Raw genomic sequence first — 11,660 nt, 5'->3', positions numbered from 1 at the left:
ATGTTTCGCTACAAAACGGGAACATATCGTAGACTTTCCACAGACGGCGTTCATATGACCGAATTTCTGGCATTTTGCACAATGAAGTCACTTGGGAATAAAGGGCCAGGCAGCATGTCGGAAATGACCTACCTTGGCATGCGACGGAAGGCAGACGCCTTGAAAGTCGATTTTTGTGCATCGGGAATTTCCGAGACGGGCCACCTGGAGTATTTGGGTCCCATTGTTGACAGGTTTAATCAAAAGTGGCAGATCCTCGCTTGAGATGGCTGCATCAATATCACATAAGATGCCTGCAGTAGCCTCTTTTTCTAGCGGGATGATGGTATGAGTGTTCACGCCTCCCAGGACAGTGACAGCACGCAGAGAATCTAACGCCGTCACTTGAGCGTCGTCTACCACAACAAAATTATTCCGTGTGTTGGCTCAGACGTTCTCAATGCCATTTTACAACATTGTCTCTAGTTCAATCTATGCAACTTGCCTGTCATGGAGCCTCATGTTGTCGGAGGGTAGCGCAGGTAAGAAGAGGATGGTGCACTTCGGCGAACTCGGCAGAGTTCGCCGAAATTAATTGTGTCCACAGAGGCCCTGACCACCTGCCGATTTGCTTTCTGACTCAAGACAGTCATGTAGTCGTCGTCGGAGCTGCCATCGCTGACAGTCGAGTTTATCAGGCCAGCCTCGCTGTCGTTCGAAAGGCTGTCGACGCGGACACCGCTAAATCAGGTGGGAGTGCGGGTGACTCCACCTCCGTTCCCGTCGCGCAGGGAACAGTCTTCCCCGTAAAAAAAAGCGAGAACTACATGAAAATCTTGGTAAAAGATAGATCAAATCTGATCCCGGTCTCGTAGTTTTTAGTGGTGATATGACGTACATTATGAACTTCTTAACTTTAAGTAGGATATAAGCAAGAGATTGTCGACTGCGCCATTAATGGCGAAATGATGACTGAAAGTTTATAATCGTATTCACCATTACGCCACGATCGAAAATTTACCGCATCAGCGAAGCAGAATGCAATTGGTAACTGCAGTTATAGCTCCGTGTTTGTCTGGTCGGGCTCTGCCCCACCAGGTGGTTGCACCGTGCTGGCAACTCACGTTTCTGCCTCCGCTCGTCAGCTATTCCGCCAAATCTGCCAGCATTTAGCCGAACATATCAGAGGATATAACGTATATCCTCTGGACTACAGTGACCTTCTCATTGGGGAACTGCTTTCCCGCAGGTAGTACTATGTGCGCTGAAGCAGTGCGGCCATAGCGTGAGCGACAGGTACGTGGGCCGCAGGATACACGATGCAGGGCACAGAAAATTGGACAAGGTATCGAAAAGATAGACCAATAAGGACGCTGAAATCGCCACCGGTTGCCAGCAGTCCACTGACGCCAGTTCCGTCTGGTGCGGAGTCGAACCTCCAACCGGCGACGTCGCCTTGCGACTTTGAAAAATGCTCGCTGCGCGACACGGTTGCTCTAATAATCACATTTCTTCTTCCGTCCTTCCTGAGTCCTTCTTTGTAGACCTTGCTCTGCAACTTTACGGCGAAGCTCTACTGCCTCGCCGTAAGATTATTGAGTGCACGGGATACAGCGCACTCTTGGCAATATTTGCGTTACGAAATCATTGCTGGCACCCCAATTCAGTTGGGGTTTTTGAACGAAGAATAATTTCCATTGGTATCAACTGAGTAACATGACATTTCTTCGACATGGAGGCGTGTGAGGCTGAAAGTAAAGAAATAATAATAAATGACCTTAATTGCAAGGAAATCTCTCGTATCTGAAAGCAAATTTCTTTGACAAAGATATAATTTGACTGCAATGGGTCAGTAAGATTACTTTATCTATGAATACGATTTCCTTCATATTTATAATTTTGATATCCTTGCTGTAGCGGAGATATTTTAGCCTATCACCATGCCTACAAACGCCGCCCACTTTTTACGCAAATAAAAAAAATCCCAGCCATTGTATGATCTACTGCTGCTGAAGATGCAACAAGTCAGCTCAGTCCTACAGTGCCTGCGTAATCTCTTCTCGTCTTGAGTGCTTGATTACTCGTACGCAACGAAATTTGGGCTTATCTTTCCAGTCGTTCGCACGTGTTTGGATTGAGAATCCCACTGTATGCTTACAGCTTTTATTTCGTTGGATACTTGCACGCTTTGGCCATTTCAGAGCTCCAGGTTAGCTGGGACGTGTGTCTGGGATCTGTGTCTGATTGTTCGCACAAACTTTATTTTTCCGAATATGTTCTTCTCGTGCTATTTTTTTAATTATTTCTAATACGTTACCATTGGTTGTCTGCCGGTTCGCGAACCTAACTATTAGAAAACGTTACATTTCCTGCTTATTTTTAGTTAATGGCTTTCGGTATCACAGTTAGCGAATGTCGGCACGTTTCGTTAATATCAATCAAAGCATTTGATAAGTTGTGTTTTCTTATGCCAAAGCTACAAAATATGCACTGCTAGATTTCTTTCTATTGCCACCGTGATCATCGCTTTTCTTGTGCGTGTATTATGCATTGATAACGCGTATTAGCCACAAGATGTACGCGCCCTGTATTCGTTCTTACGCACAGAGTATTTTCCTCTTGACGAATTTGAATCTGCACCATGGGTTATAAAAACCGTCGACGTCTTGAGCGGACAGCTGGCGCGAACGCTCCCAACTGCGTGTATTCGCAGTCTCACCTTCGCTGTTAAGTAACAAAGTGCTATTGGTGTCACGCAACCGGCACGCGGTACAGACTGATGCACTTTATGAGCACCTTGAATCGTCTGCTAAAAGGTCCAGAAAACTACGTTTTCGTCTGGTGATAACACAACAGTACGCAGTCAATAGGTGGACATGCGAATTTATTACAAGGTATTATTATTTAATCATGTTTCTTTATTCCTCGGGGCGGCCGACCATAAAACGCAGCACCAGATTGTAGCTGCCAGTTAGGTACTACGTTCGCACTTTCCTCTACCACTTCCGAAGGCATCTTTGTTGGGAACAACGCATTTGCAAGTACTGGGGCAGCTTGTCACTCTTCCATTCTGGTACAGGATACACTGCGAAAAGGATGAAAAGCAAAAAAGAGGGTAATTTGGGATTTTATGCGCCAAAACTACGATGTGTCGAGGTTTACTTTTCTACGTGATCAGAGTCATCCATTCTTGCGCACCATGTTACAAGTTAGACTATGCTGTTATTTACCCGAATTCATTGTATCGACTTCTTGTGCGGGGCGAGTGGGTATACGTGGTTATCTGCGCGAAGTAGTATCGGCGTTCAGTATATTAAAGGTTCGTTTTTCTCTGCAGTACTTGTGCGAAGTTAAGAAAAAACGGCTGTATAAAGATCTTATAGACGTAATGAGGCCAGGACCCTTGTATCGCACCATGTATGCAATCGGGCCCGGAAAAGATGTCTTTAAAAGAATCAAAAGAATGGTAGTATGGCCATCAACCAAGACCTTTTTTTTTTCAGCTACATACTGGTACGTTGCCCGTGAAACCATGGCTAGAGGAAACGGGCCTATTTGTTCCGTGGAGTACTAATTGCCTCTTGTGCCGTAAGCCGGAAAGTATTGATCACATCTTTTTGGACTGCTGGGATGCCGTATTCCACTGGGACATCCTTCAGCGAACTTTAAAGACCTCCCTCGACACATCGTAAACTACGTGCTGTAGTGGGGGACTTCGGATTCATTTTGACCACCTGGCGTTCTTTAACGTGCTCCAAATGAACGGCACACGGGGGCTTTTGCATTTCGGCACCATCGACATGTGGTCGCCGCAGCCGGGATTTGATCCCGCATTCTCGGGCTTAGGAGCGATACGCCCAAGCCACTACGCCACCACGGCGCATAATATTGTGTTCAACTTTCCGATATAAGCACCTACCGTAATCGAAAACAAATCAAGTTAATTAACTAGTTTTTATTAGTTGCGCGCCTCTTAAACCATAACTCACCAGTGCTTCTTACAGATGTCCCATGCCCTGGCGCCAATAAACACCGCACATTCATTCATTAGAGATGTCCCGTGAGGAAGTCTAACCCATGTATCGAGGAATGCGTCTTCACTTGAAGTCCATGCTTGACTTGATCTAGATGAATCCTACAGTGAACATGCCCAAGACGCGCATTGCGTTGCCTGGTGCGTACACGTCAGGCGTTACTTTGTCCAAGTAAAGCATGAGCTTCAATTAAGGCGCGTTTCTGAATACGGTGGTAACCCCTGTATTCAGAAGTGTATCAAAACTTGAAGTTCATGCCTGACTTGATATAAATGATGCCTGGTGTGAAGGCGGCCAAGACACTCATAAAGATTCCTCTGGTGCGTTCAGGATAAGCGTCATTTATATGAAGTAAAGTGTGGACTTCAAGTTAAGATGCACTTCTGAATACGGGGGTAAGAGTAGGTTTCTTGCGCGTTGATTCTCCACTGGCCATGTCAGCTGATGACAGGTCGTAGGGATGCAGGAATATTGAAAACGCTTTTCTCTCGAAATGCATGCCACGAAACTAACAAGGGCGTTTCCGCCACAGCACCATGCAATGGCAGGAAGGCAATGTAGCAAAAAGTAGAATTGAATATCTTACCGCACCGCCGCAAGATGACATGGAGGATGTTTCAGTTCTGAAAAATAAAAAAAAACGTGTGTTGAGATTACGCCCATGCACAGTACGCAGATCTGACCATTAGCACTTCTCCCATATGTAAGCAGTGTCCCACAGTCATTATTACGTGACTGACAGTCCTTCAGTCATTACTTCGAATGAGTGCTACGCGCAGCGTGACCAAATGGCGCGTGTAAATTGGTTCATGTACCATTATCGGCAGAAGCATGAAACGCAAGGTTATCCTTCGGATATCAAGAATGACTTCCTGAAGCATGTCTTCAAGCAGAAAAAGTGGTATTCAGCTGTATTCTTTTTAGTGCATTATAATAATAGCGACCTTCTTGCTCTAATAAAGGCACCTCAACGTTGTATATAAGCGAGTCAGCGTGCTTTCAAAAAGTCTGACGAGAACATGTTCAATGTTTCAAAATATATCGAAAAAAGCTGCTCTTATTCATATGCTATTTAGTTCTATCAATGCACTATTTAGATAAATACTGTTTGAAAAATTACGACCCGATCGATAAACCCTTATGGCAACATATATCTATGCTTTATATGTATGGCAAAGTGAACATGTTAAATACTGACGAATACCAGGTACTAAATGCACCTTATAAACGCATTATTGAACTTGTACATTGCAGGCGTTTACAGCGGATCTTTTCCCTTGTCTCTGCATATTCACTACGCGCCAAAGCAGAAATGCTGAAATATAACCAGCAGCTCATGTTCGTCTCATCGCACAACTAAAGCTGTGTTATCAAATACCACTGGGCCCTACGTATTCGTCGGCGGTACCGGTGCGCACGGCTTACAGCTACTTCACTGCTATGATTTGTGGCTGTCGTTTCAAAATTGCTATTGCGAACCTACTTTTATGTATGTAAACGTGCTCTTGCAAGGATATCAACTGGTACCTGGCTAATGAAGATGCCCATCGACGTTTACAGATGTCCAAATGCGTCAGAATGCTTATACATGTTCTGCTAAAATCGTAGTGCCATCGAGGCAATCTACCCTATATATTAACATGGTCGCTTAGATAAAACTATAGTTCGAAATTATGGTTTCAAAGTAGCAGGACGACACTCACTTCGGTATACCCTACGTGGTTGCTCAGTGGCTACGGTGTTGGTCTGCTGATCACGAGATCGCGGAATTGAATCCCGGCCGCGGCGGCCGTATTTCGATGGGGGCGAAATGCGAAAACAACCGTGAACTTGAATTTTGGCGCACGTTAAGGAACCTCAGGTGGTAGAAATTTCCGGAGTCCTCCACTGCGGCGTGCCTCATAATCAAAAAGTGGTTTTGGCACGTTAAACCCCATATTCTTTAATTAAAAATTACAATTGAGTCTTGCGGCCATGTTCAGTTAGTTCTCTCGAGATACCCGGCAACGTATGCGCGTTGCCTTTGCAAGGGATATAGAATATTCGGTAATTACTAACCTACACATATAAAGTTTCGGCTTACGGCACCCACAGCACCTTACCCACTCCCTCTAGTTATAAGATGGCTGCGACATTGGGCTTCGCTGAACACTGGGGGAACTTCCAACGCGTTTCATGCAACACCCCTAGCGAGGCATAAAACGAGTGTTTAGTTCAGTTCATTCAGCCCCCCCTTTTTTTTTCAGGCGATTTCATCCTTGCCCGCTTACCGCACCTAAAATTCCCCATGTGATCGTCAAGTGTAAACTCTGCGAATGGTTTTGTTTTCCTAAAGCACTAGGAAAAAATTGTCAAAGGCTCCTAGTCGCACTAAATGCTTCTGGCCTATGTGAACGTCTTTGACTCGCTCAAGCGCCCCGCGTACACGCGAGCTCACCACGACTTTCCTCCCCCTGCCCTCCCTCTCTATATCTAATCTTTCTATTCCCTCTTTCCCGTCCCCCACTCTAGGGTAACCAACTAGACCCATTTCTTGTTAACATCCCTTCCTTCTCTCTTTGTTTCCTTCTCCTCCTCCTTTCCTTCCTTGCGAAACTACCCGTGGAAAATTAACGAAAGAATCAACCTGATGATAGTGCTGGTTGCTGCTCATACGCGTTGACGAAATGAATACGAACACGACCAAAGGAACAAGCCATGCCATTGGCCCCCTCGCGCAACGCTACATTGTTGGTATTCACAAAGGGATCTTGCGCAAAAATTGTTCTCATGAGCAATTTTCAGTCAATCCTCACGATGAACATACTAACAACGGTGACCGGCCAATGGCAACCAGAACTTCCGAAAGAAAAGCTTTGTGAATTTGACCCCAGTCCTGTATGGAACTATATATAAGTGATGTTCATGGCTACTTACATGAAAAGGATAGTCATCGTCAGCAAAACAATTGTTAGGGCCTTGGTCGCCGACATCATCCAGCCGTGCGGAGTACAGCTCTGAGTGTTTAAACTGACGCCAGAGAGCAGTTTTATAGCTTTCCGGCAACAACGGCACGTCAGCCTTGAGCGTCACTTTCGCCGTGTCACGGCACAATGGTTCAAACAACACGTAGGACAGCGCCTGACCGAAGTAGCGATTGTTTTGAATAGCGATCTGTATGTAACTACAACAAAAAAAGAAACACACACACACGCACACACACGCACACAAAGAAGCCCATTTACTACAGCAAGAAAGAGCTGAGGATACAAGCTTATATGAGCGTTTCCGCTTTTAACGCAGCTTTGAAACAAACACAGCGTGTCTCCCATAGCGTAACACACATTTTACCATGTTTACACTAAAAACAGTCGGTTATTTGTAGACTGCTCTTCGCCGTTGCCTTAAATAGACTTGTCGCTCGAATAGCAATGATCGCCACGAGCTACATACTGGGTTTATATGAAAACCTTGCGCATATAAAAATTACACAAAGTATTCATTCACTCGCGTCTTATACTCACAACCACCGAGTTGGTTCACTTAAACATCACGCTCTACTGCTCAGTACGAAGTAGCAGGTTAGAGCTCTTAGCGTGTTTTATTTCCCAGAAAACATCTGTATGCGAGTGTGACACTTCATCCTGTGGCACTGTTTTATCGTGTATATATTTTCTCATGCCAGAGATGTTGAAACGTCATGTTCTTAAGGAGCCCATATATATATGTGGCTTTAATTGAGAAGTACTACACTATTGCACCGGAGTGGGACCGCCATGTGAGCGAATGCATGTTGGGCCTCATGACACATCCTTTTGTCGTTGCTGTTTCATTTACCATTGTAGCGACCATCCATCCCTTCGTTGTCCCCGCTCCTTGGGAATGCAATTTGTCGCGCCGTGAGAATGATAACCCTTTGCTCCCCTCACAACGCCCCGACGTGGGGGTCATTGCTCCCTGCTCGTTTGAAGGGTGCGCCACCACAGCCACTCGGCAAACCTGCTTTCAATTTTGAATGACGCCAGTCGACTCTCCATTCTCAACTTATCAAAACGTGTATTACTTGCCTCCGCTAAACTGAGCTCCCAACACCTTCGTATTTCCGCAATTTTGTATCGTTCATAAGTAAGTATAAACTCTTTTCTTGCTGTCATATACAATGCCTTGTGGGAACAGTCAAGCAGCTTATCGCAGCCCTCCGAAAATTAAACTTTGCAGAAGTTTTGAACAGAAAGAAAAGAAGGTATACCGGGTAGGCTGTACCGGGGACGCAGCCGTAGTGGGGTACGTGAAACGTCTTGTGCGTACTGTTGACGGTGTATGGACGCTAGTGTAAGAAAATTATTTAATTAAATAAACAGGTAACGTTTATTGACGCATTACATATCTTACATGCTTAACATACGATGCAACGAATGGAAGTCCTGCGGTTTGATCTTGCAAACGTGCCCACTCCCTATTCGTGGTAGGTCCGCTATGATCAATGGCGGAGGGCGCGCATTGGCAACCCTCTTTCTCGCTATCTGAGCTTCTTCGAGCTATTTGATCATTTGGTGTGTCTAACGCGAAGCCGCCATAGCCAAGCCACGGCTAAATTTCTGCAACGAAATGCCCACTTGTAAGCCTTATAAATCATGCAGAGCACAGGATTGAGTTTGATAGAATATACCTACTATGGCTGAGTGAGCTCTGTTAAAGGCAACCGCTACAGCTCAGACGGACAAACGTACTGCCGAGTAAGGCCTCTCTGAACCCAGAGCGAAAGGCTAAATTTAGGTTGGATTGCGTCGTGTGTGGCGCGACAATGGTGCCATTTGTGCAGGCGACTCATGCATGATTTATTAAACGCCTTGTTTCCGCTACAGAACGATAAGAAATTAAGGCGAATGGGTAATACGCTTGCAAATATATCAGCCATAATAGTATTACGTGCTCTCGTTACATGCGGTGTAAACGAGCGAGCCCCTATGCTAACCGAACTGAATAACGTGTCGGGTTCAAGAAAAAAAAAATATCCGCCGCATAAAGCATTGCCATTGTCCGTGTGATATATTCCAATGCACGTAGAGCCTGTTTCGTCGCCTGCATTTAATATAATCTCCAATAAATAATGTATTCTAACAAATTAGTAACAAATTATTATAAACTCCAAAAAAGGAGAGATAAAGATGGTATCTCAGCGGTTGTTTTCAACTGGCAGTCTCTGTAGAAGCGTTGCTGTTGCCCCAGATGCGTGCCCTTTATTGCACTTCAAAAGTACGCCTGCAGAAGGGACTTAAGAGGAAGCTTTAACTGTGGATCTTCAATATAAATACATACGAACGCGGAAAGCGTTCTTTTGTTGGCTTCCAACCATGCTGATACACTTATGTGGAACCCAAAAATAGGCATGTCTTAATCATGTGTGGAATTGCCGCAGTAGGAATCATGCCGTCAGCGTCACACGCTCTTCGTCACCGTCTTCTTACTGCGGTCGCCACGCACACGCTCGCGTAAGACACGTAGCTTTTCGTTTTACACAAACACGTAGGTCGCCCTGGTGACGCTTTGCGTAATCTAAAACGATGCTCGGTAGCCAGATACCACCAAACTGTTGCTCGTAACATCGACTCCCACAGTGCGCGGGATCTGTTTCATTTTTCTTTCTTTCTTTTTCTTTTTGCAGCACAGAACGACGGAAGTATTCCATGTTTGTGATGGGCATGAAGCCGGAAGCAGCTCTTGTGTTCGTGCTGGCCTCAGAACAACAGACGCGTCCGCATTGTGCACGCTTACACTTTGCATGTGCAGAAAAGCGGTGAACGGAACGGGAGCACACCGATACGCGCAAAGAGACACATAGGAAGGACAGGCCACATGGGTGTCACTACAGTTGATAGCAACGCTCACCGTATCTGTCCCTGCTCTGTCCGTGTCTGTCTGCGCCTGTCACATACGTGGAAACGTTTCACCTACTAGCGAATTAATTTAATTATGGGGTTTTACGAGCCAAAACCACTTTCTGATTATGAGGCACGCCGTAGTGGAGGACTCCGGAAATTTCGACCTCCTGGGGTTCTTTAACGTGCACCGAAATCTAAGTACACGGGTGTTTTCGCATTTCGCCCCCATCGAAATGCGGCCGCCATGGCCGGGATTCGATCCCGCGACCGCGTGCTCAGCAGCCCAACACCATAGCACCTACTAGCTAGAAAAACTAGTAAAGAACTCTCAGGAACGCGCACACCGAAGCTAGATGCCAGTGATCTCAGCCTATCTATTTCGTTGGGTAGTCTAGAGAGGTAAGAAGAGGAGGGGGGGGGGAGGAGGAATGTGCTACGGCTACAACGCTCGAGTACAGTCAGCTCCATCAGCTCGGCGCCGATCATTCAAATGCAAGAAACATAGGAGGCCAGTTAGGGCCAAGAAAATAGATTGTTAATGTAATGGAGGATGCGGAGTTATCAGAAATAACACCACACAGATGAAGAATAGAAGCACGTGCTATCTTCTGTTCTGATCAGTGCTTGCAGATGAAATGCACACAGTATTACTAAGAACAATGCTTGCCGGCTTGCCGGTAACTGTAAAATACTGCCAACTCAACGCCATCCAATGGGCGCCCGACTGAACACAAACGTAGATAGGTGGATGGGCTGCCAGAAAGCGGCTTGAAGTTACTTTTGGAATCTAAATTAAACCAAAATATTTGAATGAAACTATCCTTTAGTTCACGTATGCTTGTGGCATCCGTGGAACGAGAAATGTCCTGGAACCATGTCTGGATCTGCTTTAACAAAGAGGATTTCATCAAGTTATCCTCATTCACAATTTTGCCCAGCGCTTTGCAACACAGTGGTAGCAAGCGAACGACTTTAAATTTCTCCTTCCATTATGTCGACCAGAGGACAAGGACGCACGGGACAAAGTATAGCAGTGTTACTAAGCCCGCTCTTCGTATGAATCATTGCTTTTAAGCGCGACATCACGTTACCCAACTTAGCCAATCGGCAATCCGCGTCAGCCGGGTAGCTTTTTCACACAAGTGGAAAGAGACTACCGCATACAGATTCAGCTACGGTGACTCAGCAGTTCACAAAGGAGGATTTTTCTAGGGTTTCGTTTCAGCAGGGTTCCGAAGCTCGATGAAACATCGCACAAGAAATGCAGTAACGTTGCAAAGCTTCTCACGCTGTAGACTCCAGTTCGTGGACTCTTCTTGTTGTATCTGTCCTAGGGGCTGTGTGATCGAATTGTCATACTCGCGCTGTCAGCGCCACCGTCAGAAGCGCGAAACTATAGCTTCAAGACGCATAGAAGTCTGTGCCTGATTGATGGGGCGAGTGTATTGCCCATTGCCGAAATTTATGGTCTACAGGAGCTGAGACCAGACACTGGAACTCTTATATGACTCTATTGCGATGGTATTTTCCTAGGCTTACTCGGCACCGCAAAAAAAGTTGGGAATAACTTTGGGAAGGAAAATCCGGCGCATCCAGTGGCAGCGAGCTGAAAACAGCAGCTTAGACCGACGCTTTTTTTTTCTTCTTGTTTTGAGTATCTAATTACTGAGAAAACGAAATGGAATGAAGTTGTAAAAACACGCTTTATATGCCTTGTCACCATCACTTATTCAACGGTACGAGTTCATGCACCGGAACTTTTTGTAAAACGCAAGCAAATGTTTGC

General features: G+C 45.6%; 1 long non-coding RNA gene across 1 annotated transcript; it reads right to left on the bottom strand.

The window, feature by feature from the left end:
• Positions 1 to 2,854: 2,854 nt before the first annotated feature.
• LOC135915190 (uncharacterized) lies at positions 2,855 to 7,008 on the bottom strand. The gene is made up of 3 exons (XR_010568542.1): positions 6,930 to 7,008; positions 4,600 to 4,636; positions 2,855 to 3,064 (listed from the first exon to the last, which is right to left on the bottom strand). It is a non-coding gene; the product is annotated as an uncharacterized lncRNA (long non-coding RNA).
• Between the last annotated feature and the right edge of the window lie 4,652 nt (positions 7,009 to 11,660).

Source organism: Dermacentor albipictus, chromosome 8, assembly GCF_038994185.2.
Source record: "Dermacentor albipictus isolate Rhodes 1998 colony chromosome 8, USDA_Dalb.pri_finalv2, whole genome shotgun sequence".
NCBI lineage: Eukaryota > Metazoa > Arthropoda > Arachnida > Ixodida > Ixodidae > Dermacentor > Dermacentor albipictus.
Note: the sequence above shows the minus strand (reverse complement) of the source record. Positions and strands in the feature narration are given on the sequence as shown.